The 16,423-nt window shown below is 35.9% G+C and overlaps 1 pseudogene across 1 annotated transcript; it reads right to left on the bottom strand.

Moving 5' to 3' along the window:
- Positions 1-3,836: 3,836 nt before the first annotated feature.
- Positions 3,837-5,378, bottom strand: LOC306666824 (E3 ubiquitin-protein ligase TRIM21-like; annotated as a pseudogene). Its single transcript has one exon. The product of its transcript is annotated as an E3 ubiquitin-protein ligase TRIM21-like (transcript).
- Between the last annotated feature and the right edge of the window lie 11,045 nt (positions 5,379-16,423).

Below are 16,423 nucleotides of genomic sequence, written 5' to 3'. Positions count from 1 at the left end.
AGTAAGTAGATAACCAGCAGCATAGTCGTTTATTATCAGACATACTTAGGTGCCTCATAATGACACATGAGCATACAATGGTGGTCCCATGAAAGAGTCCAATAAAGATAAAAAAAACCTACTGTCTAGTCTTTTTACTGTACCTTTTCTGTTGAATACTTGAATCCTTGCCATTGTGTTGCAGTTGTCTACAGCACATTATACAGCAGCTTGACTATACAGGTTTGTAGGCGAGGCGTAACAAGCTATACTTTATGTAACTCTATGCAATATGTTTTTATAGGACTGGCAGTGGAGTAGGTTAGTCTACGCCAGCAACACCATAAACCTGTAATGCTTTGTGCTGTGGTGTTACAATGTCACTAAACAATTTGAAGGTTCTGCTCTATTATAATAAGGACTACTGTTATATCTGTATGTGGTCTGCCATTGACTGAAACATCCTTATGTGGCCCATGACTGCCTATATATTGTCAAGCCTAAAATAATCCTCAATCCTCAAAAAAAAAAAAAACTATACAAAGAGATACATTCAAAATGACTATATGAGTTGAGAATCTCTAATCTAAAAATCTGAAATGCTCCAAATTAAAAATGTTTGGAGCATCAAAACATTACCCACAAGTGGATAAAATTCTATACTCAACCTCATGTGACTGATCACAGCTGAAATACTGAAACACTAAATATATGATATAAAATTCTCTCAAATAATATATGTAAAGAATATATGAAATATTAATGAATTTCATGTTGAAACTTTGGTTTTATCTCCAAGCTATCTCATTAAATATATGCAGATGTTTTAAAATACACAAAAGTCCTAAATCCAAAACTCTTCTGGTCTCAAGTATTCCTGACAAGGGATATTCTACTTGTATATAAACCAAAATGACTCTTTGAGTTCAAGTTCCTCTGCAGGAAGATAAGAAAAGAGAAACAGAGAAATGAGAACCTAAAGATACAATCACAAAACAAATGATAAAATGGAAGAGAAGCCCTAAGATAATCATTACATTAAGCACAAATACATTAAAATGACAATCAAAAGACTGAGGTCAGAAAAATGATTTGATTCATCTATATGCTGTTCAAATTCAGACATAGGTATGTTGAAATTAAAAGAATTTAAAAAAAGATACCATGGAAGCAATCATGAGCAGCTGTGTTAATACATGATAAAATATACTTCAGAGCAAAGAAAATTACTAGACAATGAAGGATAACAGGATGGTAAAAGAATCAGTCCAGGAGGAAGACATAAGGATGTTAGATGTGTAGCCTCAGCATGGCAGATCCTCAGAATACTGGAAAGAAACAGAAAAAGCTGAAAGGAGAAAAATATAAATCCACAATTATGGTCTGGAATTTAAAGGTCTAGAATGTAGACCGTATTTTTCAATACACTGTATGTGTGTTGTAGATCCTCTTCATCATGTAGACATAATTCACTCTATTCATTCTAAACATTTAAAGATGTTAAGTAGAATTCTCCAGTGAAACCATTCAAGCATAGAAGCTTCATAAATTCTTACAATTGCAAGTGATTCTACAACCATGTCAATGAAAATTTCAGTTAAAAAGTTTTTGAAAGTTGAAATTCAAGGCAGAATTTAAAACATCTGTTTTTTCTTTGACAGAAATAAAAAAAAGATACTTTAAGATAAATGAAAAATAAACAAAAACAAGGAAGAAGTAGCAAGCCAAAAATTAAAGCAGAAGGTTACAAATTGAACTAGAAATAAGAAAATAAAAGCAAGAAGAACTCAACAGGGCAAAAAGAATGACCAGAACAATGCCAAGATAGTTATTAACAAGATGAACTGACCCCTTTTTAAACAAACAGGAAGACAGCAAGGGAAAAAGATAGAGCAATGTAGGTCTTCAGTGATATTGTATCAGAAATCACATTCTGCAATGAACGCAGGAGAGAGCATTGAGCAGGTGTTAAGACCTGCTCCTCCTCATTCACCCTGAAGTACCTACATAATTTTCTGTTATGAACAGGTTCCTATTCCAAAAGGACAGGCACCCATGGTCATGAATAAACCAAGCAGAGAAGAGTCAGCCTCCTGTGTTTCCCAAATCCATATTTTCAGTCTTGACCCCTATTCCAAACTTCAAATCAGAACTATACCCATTTTTTCAATCTGTACCTGGACCTTTATCCTGGGTCTGTTTTAAATTCAACAAGTTCACAAACAACCCTTCTCTTGCTTTTCCTTTGAATCTTGCATCAGAGCATCTTCTTTGAAACCTGGATGTCACTCTTGATCGTTCTCTCCAGTATTGCTCACCTCCAAACATTTGCCAAATTTGGTATATTCTACTCTTACTCCCCACCCTTGCTTTGCTTTTTTGTGATTTATGGACTGCCAAACCTTCCTACCTACTATCATGAAGTTTCCTCTACTACTCTTCATCCTAAAATCTATAAAGTTTCCCTGAAGAATATATATATATATATATATATATATATATATATATATATATATATATATATATATATACCCAGAGCACATCACTGCTTTAAAATATCCACTGGTTCCTTGGGGCAACATAGGATAGCTATGAAATTTGTGCTTAAATCAGGACACTATTGAGTGACAGGAGAATCCAGTAAAAATTAAGATAAGGGAAGGGTTTAAATCAGACTTATCCTGGAGAACTTTAGATATATGATGACTCCCCACCCCCCACAATCACATATTCAAAACTTTTCACAATCTAATTCCCACATCTCCTCCTGGTAGTCTCCCCCAATCAGGACTGGCTACATAATTTGCAAATCAAAGTACAAAATAAAAATGTGAGGGCCTGTTTTAGTCAGCTTTTTCATTGCTGTGACTAAATGATCTGATCAGCAAAATTGTAGAGGAGAAAAGGCTTATTTCAGGGCTCATGGTTTCAGAGGTCTTAGTCTACAGAAGGGTGGGTCCATTCCTCAAATTTAAGATGAGGCAGAACATCATGGCAGAAGAGTGTGGCAGAGGGCAGCTGGTATCCTCAGGAAGCAGAGAGAGAGAATCTCCACTATCCAGATACAAAATGTATACTGCAAAGCCATGCCTCAATTTCAATCTCCACCAGCCACACCCTACCACTTGATATCAGTTAATCTCTATCAGGGGATTAAATTGGGTTAAGACTTTTACAAGCAATCATTTCTCCTCTGAACCTTCCTGCATTGTCTCACAAGTGAGCTTTTGGGGTGACACCTCATATACAAACCATAACAGGAACCTTGTTCAAAGGTTAAGAATTTCAACTTGGCCACAGCAAAGCATTGAACCATGCACAAGTTCTTTCTGAGAACTGGACTTTCTATGACTGTACAAAACCCATACAGCTGCCCTGCTCTTACCTCTGTATTTATTCATCCCTACTAGCTGACACAATACCATTTCATAACAATCTATCCTCTACTATCTTGTTAATGTCTATTTCATCTTAGAATTCCCTATTTTTTTCCACACAAGACACAACCAACATGATAAATTTAGAATGAAACTTCATTTTTATTTTATTTTTTGGAGACTGAAGCACAATGTATTTAGGAAGTCCTTTTTCAAACCATGAAAAATAAAAAAGATGTGGACGAAGGCGATAGACTAGAGATAGAAGAAAAAAATAAAGTCACACAAAGGAGGCAGAAACAAGATTTTTGGTTGGTGAATTTGAGTCAAATATGAGGAATCAGCTTCAGTTGAGGGCATCCTAAAAGGAACCTAGGGCAGGAATATTGATATTTAAGGTCTTTTGGCTTTCAGTGATCTCCCTGCTAGAGCCTGCTTGCTGAGAGACCTATACAGAGACATGGTTGGGTCGTTTAGAGTTCATGGGAAAAAGAGACAGGGTTCATGGCTGAGAAGGGACACTCACAGGGATGGGGTGACAGTGTCCAGATAGAGCCATCAATAGTCAGTGGATTCTGACCATACTGTATTCAGTGGATAGAGGGCCAAGGGCCTGCATTTCCTCCACCGTCACTGAAACCAGGGTTGAAGAAGGGCTGCAGGGGTCCAGTGAAGGCACATTCAGAGAAGGTGTAGATGAGGGAGCCATGATCAGTGATGTTGTAGGAGACAATGCCATTCTCATACTTCAGGAAAATCCTGATTTGGCATGGAGGACCTGAAGGTGGAGGAGAGTCTGGAGACAGGGGCCAGTCTCATATTTTTCTTTGTTTCACAACCAAATTGCCCAGAAAGCAATTCTCAGTGTTGACCAACCCCTTCCTCTGCACAGAGTTTCTACAAATCTCCAGGTCCCAGGCCTCCTTTCCTTTCACATCAACCTCCCAGTACAATTTTCCAGAGTTGAAACTCTCACCCAGGACTGTGGGGTAATTATCAAATCTCTCTTCATTTTCTAGTACATCTGCCAGATTTTTCCAAGTCTCACTTGTTCCTGTCCTCTGAGATGATGAACCATATATTGGCTGTGTCTTGATCCAGAGTGGTGTATTCTCCACAGGTCCTCAGCACCTTCTTCAGTCCTGGCACACAACAGACACTTCTTAAGTCTGGGGAGACAATGTCCATCTTCTTTAGGTTCCAGGACTTACTCCTCCTTTCCAGGACAACTTTCACTTCCTGCAGGAGCTCCAGTGCTGAGTCCCGATTCTTCCACTCCAACTCTAAGATCAGCTCCTGCAAGGCCTAGCTTTGCTGGGCCACTTCAGCTTCCACCTACCCCAGGATTCTAAGATGTTCCATCTCATCCATTTCCAGTTTCTGCATCTGCCTCTGTTGTTCTTCAGGCAGGAAGTTTCTCTGCTGCACAAACTCTGTATGAATCCTGGATTTCTGTGTCTCAACCTTCCTCTTCCAGTCTGCTCTCTTTATTGCAAGATCCACTTCCAACTTCTCGGTCAACTCCTGCTTTTTTCTCAGTTTCTCTAATGCCTCTTGGAGCGTCTCCTTGTATTCCTGAGCAGCCTCCTCAATAAGGACCATGGTGAGGTCACAGTGTTTCTTGGATTGGGCACACACCCAGCAAAGCGCCTTCCCATCTTTCTCACAGAAAAGGTGAAGTTTCTCTCCATACATGGCACAACGCTCCCCCTGTGTGTCTTTCTTGGCATTTTGGCCTGTTTGTCGAAGATTTTCCTCCATGTTGGCCAGCTGCCCCTTGAGTTGGGGGTGCCTGAGCAGAAAGTACTGCTGGCACCCAGGACAGACACTGCCTCCATCTTTACCAACCTGAGAGATGCATTCTTGGCAGAAGCTGTGGCCACATTTGATGCTCATAGGCTCCACCATGGGATCCAGGCAAATAGAGCATGTAACCTCTTCCCGCATCATTTCCAGGGGTCTTGCTGAGGCCATAGTGGTGATTTTCCTGTTAAGCAGAACTGTGGAGATCTTGGGGAGGCTTATCAGTTGGTTGTGGCTCCTTATTTCCTGTTTTTATTTCTCTACCCACTTCATTTTTCTATTTTGTGTATTGTCATTATTTTACCTATTATAATATTTATCATCTTTGAGTACAAGATATTGCCCTTCATTATATCTTTATTGACATACTTTTTAACATATCTTTTAACAGTTTGTCCCAGTTATTTTAAAAGATCTGTCTAATAAATCCAAACTCTTGACCATCTCTGTGTCTGCTTCTATTGACTTTTTCTTTTTTTGAGATAGGACTCATTATTTGTAGCGGTTCTCAGTTTCTTTTAAATTTTTATATGCAAGATCTTTGCATGAAAGTATTGGAAAGCCTAAAATGAATTATATCCATAAAATATTATGTCCCTTCTTTTATATGGATGCAATTGAAAGATTTCATCAGTGCTATACGTAGTTCATTTAGGGTGACTTTATTACTGATTTAGTTACATCCAATTAAATAGCTTCATCTGCTTTGCAGGGAGGACCTAAACTTTCTCTTCACCCTTCTAAGCACTGGTTCAATTCAAGAGTTCTCTTTGTGCTTTAGAACTGAGCCACCGCCTCTTTGTACATGAATGACGTTTCTATTTTGTGGCTCAGATGACAACTTTTTAATTCACTGGAAAGAGATCTTTACTTTCCAGTGTCATTCACCATTTTCAACTCTGAAGATCTCTTTTCATCCTGATTTTCATCTCCCAACCTTATAAGAGCAGCTGCTTTCCTTGCTGTGAGACTTGGAGTGTCTCAAAGCTTTTTTCCTGCCCTGTCCTAACCTGTGTAGCTGAGAGACCAGCATTTCTCAGCATTTCTCATCTCCTCCTCTCCTGCAGTAGTACTTAGGGGAGAATCTATATAACTCCGGGAGCATCTCTCACAACTTCTGCCTTGTCTCTAGCCTTTTGGCCCAGCACACCCAATCGCTAGTTGAAGACCTGTAGGAAAGATTTGGTGGGTGGTTGTAGATTTGTTCTGTGGTTTAGCTCCTTGAAATCTAATCTCTTGTGCCAACCTACACACAGCCATTAAAAGTTCATCAAAAGTTTAGCTGGTTTCTCCTTACCCTTTCCTATGGCAGACACCTCCTCCTCCACTGTTTCACAGAAAATTGGAACAGCTGTGGAACTCTTCTGTGAATGGCTTGTCGTTTGTCTGGAAATTAATTTACTTAGGTTTCATTGCATCCTCAGCTCTTTGAAGGATTTTTCAAAAAGGACTATGTGGTTTTGAAAGCTATCCAGCTTCTTTCAGTTGTTAGGATAAAAGCAATGATTTCTTGTATCTTTTTATGTCCTCACCAGGAATAAAAATCCCATATAATCTTTTTTATAATTCCTTAATAATTTATTTTAAATTGGGGGTGTGAAATAGTTATCATACCATAAAGATTTCTTTTCAATATTAACTGCTTTCTTACATAACTGCTTTCTTAGAGAGCAAGTTAATTATTTTTTAATTTAAAAGTTATGCTGACAAAATATTAGATTAACTAAAGTGAATTTTTCCAATTTTCTGTTTTTTTTGACCCATGTTTGACACGACATAGCTAAGTCCTCATAGTCCTCCAAGTATAAGATGACATGTCTAGCTGAGATATTCAAGAATAATGAATCTTCCTTTTTAAGATAAACTTGTTTGATGATCACAATGTGTTTTAGAACTAGAAGGGTTTACCATTGAAAGCAATTCTACTTCCATTAAGTAAAATAATTTTTGGTGAATTGATAGTCATACAAAGTATTTGGATTTCTGCTGTTAACCCTAGACTCACAACATTCACATAGAGTATCTTTTTGGAACCTCACACAACTCATTAAAATACATAAGATTAATATAGGTAATTAATATCAATCTCTCTCCAAGTTAATAAATTAAGCCAAAGGACTTGCTAGATGTTGCAAAATTGCTGTAGTCTTCTAGTTCCACATTCACAACAGACTCTCCCACCATTCTCTGTCAGGAATCATGGTAATCTGAACTCATTTTCTAAGGTATACTGGAATTTAGAAATGAAACCTCAGTGTTAGCAAAGAGAACTAGATGGAGAAAAAGAAGAGGTTTGCATCATTAAATCTTTTTTTTCTTTTTTTCTTCCCTCTCTAAATATATCATGCTATATTTATTATTAGAGAGAATTAGCTCCCTCTGTATCTTTTGTGGTCTTTCTATAACCATGATACCCAGGGAATCTTCAAAAGTATGAATTCACTGCAGTGCAGTCTGTGAAATGGATGGTAAGTTGTCTACTGAGCTTCATGGGCAGAGCATGAATGTACACATCTCAGACCAGCTCTGTGTTCCTTGCTGGCCCTCTAATGTAGCTTCCACACTATTGGCAGTGGATCCCTGTTCTCCACTGGATAAAGACCCGCCTATTCAGCTGTCATAGGAAGATCTGCGTGACTTTCTACTGCCCAGTTTCCTAGCCTTGTCCTCTCTCTCGACCTGTATCCTGGCTGTAGTCATCTGTTAACTCCTTGCTAAACATGGAGATGAACCTTGGTGTGTTGGAAAGAAAGATTAAATTTAAAGTAGGAAAACAGAGATTGAAGGTCTTTATATAATCTTGACTAGTTTCTAAACCTGCTTAGATCTCATGCTGTTATTTCCTTTATATTATAAATAGGTTGGAATGGGGGATATCCAAGTGTTTTTTGAATACTAATATTTTTTAATTAAATAGAATTGTTCTTCTGTTCCAACTTTTTGTTTGTTTATTTTTCCTATGGAAAAAGCCCAAATAAAAGGAATTGAGGTTGTTACCTTGGAAAATAATTTCCCTAGCTTTAAATGTTGTCATTTGATAAATACATCTTGAAATACTCAGTTGTTCAGCCTAGAAATCTAGTTGTTCAAATTTATTTTAATAAAATGCCATATGAGATTTGTTTCTTGCTGGTTTTGTTATTAATAAACTGCAACAAAAGCATTTTTAAAATTTAACTTCTCAGGTTTAGTTTGCTTTTGAAGAAAAGACATGAAGAGAAGCATTTGATTTTACTTATAAGAACATTTAGTTCACAATAGCACCTGGATTAGAGAACTTCTCCACAAATTTCCATATTTAGGGACTGAATACAAACTATGTTTCCAGAAATTTCTTATCCTCCGGTCTCACTGAGAAGTAGCTAGACCATTTGTCAACAAAGGACAGATTTTCTACTGAGGTAATTTACTAACCAGATGCTGAGATGGTCATCTCATGCCAGGGTGTATTCTGCAGCCAGAGACTGCACCTTCTATTTCAGGTTTTATGACAAATCTATGCTTTTTAGAGCAACTCCAGACACAGACATTAGCAAGACAGTGTTTTTAAATAGATAATATATCTGGATTATTTTACCTCAAAATAGATCCAGGAGACATCCTACCTACTTTATTCAATCTCTAAATCTAATGCAGGTTTCCTCTTTGGGGCCTGTCTTTGTTTTTATCATACCTATCCCCACCAATGACAATTGAATGATTTTAGTTATGTTCTGTAAGCCAATTTGAAAGAACTATTATGATAATTTAACTGTACAAAGAATTGATTTTTCTGAAGATGCTCTTTCCAAGGGTCAAAAATTTATGGTTTTCTTGATAAGAAAGTAAGCACTTGGTTTGAACATTAGCTAGCCTCTAATTCTTTTGATGCCTTGGCTGTTAGTAACAATTTCAGAGCCACTAATGTATACTCCACTAAAGCTGCCAATGACTGATGACACCAATAGTCAAGCCATGTTTTTTGAACATATGCTGGTCATTCACACCCCCCAGGCACTTAGAAGTGTCAGCAACAACAAGATCTTGGATGTCAGCATTTTCATTTAAAAGACAAAAAAATGAAGTAAAATGGAATTCTTATTTTTGAATAAGGATCTCCAATGTACATATTCTGCCTATTTCACTACTTAAGTCTCATAGTAGTCTTGGGAGGTGAGGAGAATTATTCACCTTTTATGAATAATCGAAATGAGATGAGAAATGCCCAGCTCTTTTGCCAGCTCACTCAACCTCAATCTGTCAGATTCCAAAGCTCTGCTTTTCACTTTTAGAACACTTTACTAAGCCCCTCCTAAGTCATTCTTTGGTTTGTTTGTTTTGTTTTTGTTTTAATAAGAGATGGTAAAACAAAGTCTAAATAAATATGTACATCTAAGCAAAAAGGTAGGGTAAGCGAATGGAATTTAAACTTTCTTAAATATCTAACTGATGGCATTAATAAAAAAATGAATTGACCTTATTCTGTTTTGAGTATGAATAAGTAAGTAAAATTTAGAGACTATATGTATGTGTTTGTATATTAGAGTCAGTCTATTTTTCTGCCTTGGTATATAGAGATAGTTCTTTAAAAATCAAGAAAGATCTTAACAAATGAGACAGTTTCCCTTGTTAAGAATCAGACAGATTTGTGATTCATGTGGACTTATTTATGTTATGTGACAGAAGTGGAGTTAGGGAGAATAGGAAGAATCTAGTTTTGTCTGACTGAAGTCATCAAAAACTCATTTTTTAAAAATCAGAACAAAATGGCATAAAGACAAAGGATGATAGGAATGAATTAAACACAAATTATAAAATTTCTTAAATACAGCAGGTTTTATTTGTTTGTTTCTCCTTTGATGAAACGTGACAGTGTAGCCTTTTTGTTCTTTTCACAACCTGGAGGTACCCTAGTTTTAGGTTGTGAAGTAAAACTGGAAATTCCCCAGAACTGTGAGCACATGGTCTTATTGGGCAGTGAGGGAGGCATGCTGATGGATCATTATTTGTTCAAGTGCCTCTAATATTAACATCACCAGTGTCATTATTCACTGAGTGGTGTGTAAGAACAGTCATTTTTTTCTGCAATTCATTCCACACAGTCAGGCACTAGAAACAGTTCATTACAACAAGAAAGCAAAAGTCCAGGTGTTACTAAAAATGCAGACAGTGTAACTGTGGAAATAAATTCAATCATCCTTGTAAGTCTTCTCCATTACTCAATACCAAAAAGAGAAGAAATGGGCATCCTTTGAGCCATAGTTTCTATAAACTAGGCAAAACACAGTTTCTATAAACTAGACATAGATTTCTGATTAAATTTTCCTTTGTACAAATATTTGTGTGTATACAACTGATTCTGTGTAAAGAATATAGAAATTAAAGTATTTGGGTAAAATAAATTCTTTTTTTGTTGTTGTTGTATAAATAGTAAATTGTAGCCAGCAGCTAAATATCCCAGACAGATAAATTTAAAATCAATATACGTACAAATAGGGTAATTTCATGTTAGCTAAGAAACCATTATTATGTATTCTTCACTGCTCTATTGGAAATGAATAGGTGGAAAATGAAAAATTCTTTCCAATGTCATTTAATATTCAAAGGGAAACACCATTATAGCTTTTTCTTAACTCTGTTTTGATAATAAATTCATCCATAAGACTATGATTCATAGAGAGAAGCAAATAATTGATAAAATTTAATTTTCTAAAGGAAATAATAAAATTGTCAATCTGGACATTAGTTTCTCTCCTTTACTAACACTTGCATTCAATAGTTAAGGTTGAAAAGAGGAATTTTACACTTGATAAAACAATAAGCTCAACAAAATAACTTTGAAACATACAAAGTAATCTGTCCTTAAAATCAGAAAAATATAGATTATTTTGCATTATTAAAAAGATAAGCAATATAACTTTCATCATTTCTACCACATTCATGTAAAATAGTTTCCTGTCTTTATAGTCAAGGAAGAACAGGTGTGGCAATCACAAGACCTGCTGAGTTAGTCTAGTGTACACACATTCTTAAACTGTGGTCTTTGATTCTGCTTCCTGAAATCAATGTTTCTGAGATTTTAAAAAGAAAAATCTGCCAGTCCTTAGGTTGCATGGCAACTAATTGAATCAGAATTTTTGATTTGGGGTATGAGGCATTAGAATTTTCTATAATGCCCTAGTGATTTGACTTTGAAAACAGGGTTGAAAAGAGTTTTGGCTTTCAAAAATAATTTTTAAATGTATTTGTTTTAGTAAAATAGAAACAAACTCCCAAATCCTGCTAACTTATCCAATTGGTTGAGTTTCAATATTATTTTAGATAAATGAAGGACTTTGCCATGAGTAAACAAAAAAAAAAAAATGTTGACCATTTTTCCACTTATGTTGAGTAACTTCTTAAGTAACTACACATATACTTTTTTTTAAATAAGTAACTACATTTAAATAAAAGAAATTCAGCAAACAAACTGCTACATATTCAGGTAATTTTTTTCTACATTATATCCAAGGATTGGCAAATGTATTCATTTCTTCATTAGGAACTTTTGTGGATTTAATGATTATTTGCCACAGCTCACTCCCATATGGAATCATGGACTTGGGTCAAACATGGACTCTCCATTCAAAAAATTTACAGCATGAATGTGGATGTTTATTCAACATATATAATTGAGTATTATTCTATACCATAAACTATATTTTATATGCCTAAGATAACAAAATAGTTAAAAAGCCATGCTCTGTGGAGTTTATTTTCTAGGGGTAAAATCAAGAAACAAAAATAAATGTTAAAAATAAATAGGAGATATTAGATATGAAAAAATGAAAGCAGTGAAGGAAGACAGGGACCGTGGGTGGGAAAGGAGTTGAATACAGTGTTAAATAAACAACAGGGAACAGCCTTACTGAGGATGTGACACTTAAGTAAACATCAGAAGAGGAGAAGGGGAAGCCATACCCCTATTTTGAGAAGAAAATTCCCAGTAGAGAAAAGGCAAGTGCCAATGCCCAGAGCCAGGAATTTTTCTGGAGAGTTTAATGAAGAACAGAGCAGCCAGCAGAAGAGGGATGAGGAGTGTCCTGTGAAGCAGTTTGCAGAAGAGAGCAAGCAGAGCCTTGTCAAGACTTGCATGGGCTGGAGAGTAGTGGAGGCTTTTGAGTAGAGGACAGTCAAGATCTGATTTTTCTTTTAACAAATCACTGTGGTACCTGTTCTAAGGATTGACTGACAGTGCTGGGTAGTGGCTAGTAATGAGCAGTGGAATGCAAACCAGTAATGTGCATGGGACATGGATTTTCTTTAAATTGCTTTGAAGGCTAATGAATAATTCAGTAATCTATAGAAAAATAGCAGGTGTACTAATGCTGAGGATACACAGGGGGAAACAAAGGGAGCTAATTGAGAAATATGTCATGTAGGAGAAATGGATGGGATTAACTCCTGACAGGGTTAACTGGGATCCTTTCACAGGATTTATGACCATAGGCTTCTCAAGGTTTTTCAGAAGGAAAATTTCTTTAGCAGTGCAGGCACACTAAGATGAAGTTTTTCAGGTCATGAACCCCAGCAACTGCATTAACGTAGGATTGACTCGTAGATGAAGACCCCTCAATGGGATGATTCCCATGAAATTTCCTGAAACTAGGGTCAAAACTCCCCCTCCAGAGGAGAAAGAGGGATGAAAGGTCTGATTGTTACAAACTGCAGAAGGTAGGTCCCAGTTCTCAAGGCAAACATAAAACAATAACAAATTTGGAAGTAGCATGGTTTCCTTTGTTGTTCTCTGCTTAGAGATGACCCACTCTCTCTTGAGAGTGTTATTAGCTTAAACCTTATTTTACTTCACTTATAAAATAAAATTCTCATTCCGGTCTTTCGGTCTTTCTTTTCATGTCTGACTGTAATTTATTTATTTATTTTTGTCAGAACACAAGAACTGAGGCTTGGAGCTCCAGCTCCTCAATCCGTTGTGACAAAGGGGCAAAGGGGCATGTGGAAGAAGTAGAGTCAGGCTATTATTACAAGATTGCAATGTGCAATGTGTCCTTTGCAGATATTCTGGAAAGAAAGGGATAGATGCCTTTACTAAAGAGTTCTGAGATGGCTTCATCCCTCTGTATATCATCTGAGCCTTCAAATAATGAACTGGTGTTATCATCCTGAAAGAAACAAATGGGACTTTCCTTGGAAATGGAAAATAAACAGAGGTGTGAATATGATGATGAGTTTAGGAGTGATTTGCTGTGTAGCAGAGTATAGCATGCATAGCCTGAGTAATGGAATTGGGGTAGGGATGGAGAGTGGAGGCGTTTGGGCACCTAGTAGTTTAGACTTCATCATATAAGCAATGAAAGAAAATCAAAGGGGTTTAGATAATATAGAAACAATGTGGAAGAAGGGTGGAAAGAGGGGCAGGAGACAGACTCTGATTAGCAGGTTCTACTAATATCACAGCCTAGTAGAGAATGTTAACAAGTGTTCACAAGTATGATGAGGAAGCTTTAACCATAGTGTGCACAGAATACAATTGGGGTTGAGAAAGAGGGAAAAAAAAACAAGCTAAAAAGAAGCATCAAGAATGGCATTACTGAGTAAATAATCTTTAAATCTAATCCTAAGAAACTGGAGAATTGCTTTCAGTCACAAAGAGGAATTGCAGGTAGGGAGAGAATCAAAGTCACAGAGACCTGGAAAATCATGTAAATAGAGTATGTAAATAGTGGGTTTCAAAAAATAGGGGATAAGTAGAGAAAGGAAGGTAAGAGCAGAAGGCAAGAGTGATGATTTTATGGACTCTGAACATGGTCATATAGGCAAAGTGGATTTAACATAAGACATTAAGTGTGGTTGTAAATTCTATATTTTAGTACACTGTTCTGTATCAGTGCTCAGAGACAATTCAGAATTGGTGACTGATTAAATAGTTCAGTTCAGATTTGGTGAACTATTAAAGAATCCAGAATGGAAATTCAGGATTATTTTGGACCAGGAGAATTATAATGCAAATTACAGGATGAATTAAATAGGCATTTCGGGGATGATGTCAACTGTGTTTGGTAATAAATTTTATGTAGGGAGAGGAAAGAATTTCAGTGATGTGTGCATTTCTATCTTGAACTTCTAGGTTTAGGACTGGGCATTGATTAATACAGGAAGTACAGGAAAAGAAGCAGGTTAGATGATGAGATGATGAGGGTGAAAAAAAAAATCAGTTTAGTTCTTGAACATACTGAATTCTAGAAGGACTTCCTAGATTTAAATGTCTCATAGGCAACCCACGATATGTGTTAAAAGCTCAGTACCTGCCATAAAATAGGCATTCACTATTTTCTCAAATTTGAGGCGCAACAGTGTAAGAAAAGTGAAATTAGACCAGCCTAACTTGCCAACTTGCAATCTACTCCAACATTTCAAAGAAAAGTCTTACACTTCTGTCACATATTAGTATTGTTCTGGTGATCATTCTGTCTCCTAGACCATCTGCCAGTGCCAAATTCTATACTGAATAACATACTTGTAGGAACCAAAGTTATCAAGGCTAAGAAAGAGAAAATGACGCTGAATCACCTCCCTGGTAAAATCCCTACCAGGTTGTTGCTTTTCTTTGGTACAATTTAGCAAATGCACTTCATTTCATCTTGATAAGTGTTTACTATCCTTGAGTTAGAAAATCTTCAATTTTAATATAATCACAAAAAGTATAATACATAAGAAGAACTGAGGTGATAAAAGATTAATTCAACCAAGGACACAGGAAAGAGTTTTACCTATTCTTTGAGGTAATACTCTCTTAGGGTTCTAATGGTGTTGCATAGCTACATTACAAAGTGAATGAAAAAATTATTTAGCCATAGTTTTTCATTTTGACAAAATATGATTCTGTTTAGCCCATTTAATAATCATTAAATGATTAAACAAACCATATGAAATAAATAACCTGTGTTTGCAAAGTAATATTTTTAAAAACTCCATGAAAATTTGTGGAATGAATGAAAATATTTTCTACTGAGACATTCTCTGCTATTTGAGTTAATAAGAAAAAGAGATTTATTTCTTGTGTGACACTAATAACTCATAATGCCTCTGCATTTTGAAAATCTTCTGTGACTGATGAGCATTTGTAAAAGAATCATGCATTCTATATAAAGTTACATTATAAATTAATAGAATTTAAAGTGTGTTGTTCTTTTTCCATTTGCACACTGATTTATTGCTTTGACATCAATGTCTTATTAAATAATGTAAGCATAATTATAGCACAAATAATTACACATCTGAATGTGAGTTGCCTGTCAAAGGAAGGAAATTATTGTATGTATTTGCAGATACTTAATTTTTATATACACAGTTTGTGCATTTCTTTTAGTGTGTTTATCTAGAAAGAAATGCCACTTATGAAGCTAAATTATGTCTCAGAGTCTCAGTCTGGTTTTTTTTTTTTTTTTTTTTTGCTAATACTAACAACCATGAAGGACCTAAGAGAGACTTCATTATTAATAGTAGCAGAATTCACTAATAAAACATTTAAGATAGGTCATTTATTTTATTAATCTTGAAAATCCCATATAGTGGTAATAGTTTTGACTCTTAGAGACAAGAAAAAAAAAAAAAAAGACTTAGAAAGAATGACATTTTTACCCCAACATGACATTCTTAACATTTGAAAGAGTTATCTTGACCTCAATAGTCCATACTAATTCAGGGTTTAAATCTTAATTTTTGCTCTGTAGTCTAAAATGTGCTGAGAAAATAGGATGCCCATACAGAACAATCATGCTTCTAATCTTCCATCAGCAGGACATGCTTTTTGTGCGAAAGCACATGAATGGGAATGACCTTTGAGTGAGCTATGTGCAGTCTCAGACTAATTCCTTCTAACCACTAGCCATCCTAAGGGTTAGAGTTGGAGGTGGTAAGAGCAAGTTTTGAGCAGAAATATTTGTAATTTAGAGGAAGAAACAATGAATACTAGAAGGTACTCAATTTTTACTCTCCAATCTCCCTAGAGATTTTAGTTCATGTTTTGAGGAGCCAAACCAGATAACCACTCTGAGATTCTGGTCAGACTGATTCCATGCACATCCTTGCCTTCTCTCATGGAATGAATAGATTACTTTTACATGCTTAGTGATTGAAATCACATAGAAATATATAAGTTCAATGCTTTATGATGTATAGAAAATGACTGAAAGAAAGGTTGTTTGACTTTAAAATTTGGACACTTGGTCAGATGTGAATAATTCTAAACAAATTTTTATTTTATTGATAGCAGCTGCATGACA

The sequence above is a fragment of the Sciurus vulgaris genome (assembly GCF_902686455.1).
Source record: "Sciurus vulgaris genome assembly, chromosome: 7".
Classification (NCBI taxonomy): domain Eukaryota; kingdom Metazoa; phylum Chordata; class Mammalia; order Rodentia; family Sciuridae; genus Sciurus; species Sciurus vulgaris.
This window is presented reverse-complemented; position numbering and strand designations above follow the sequence as displayed.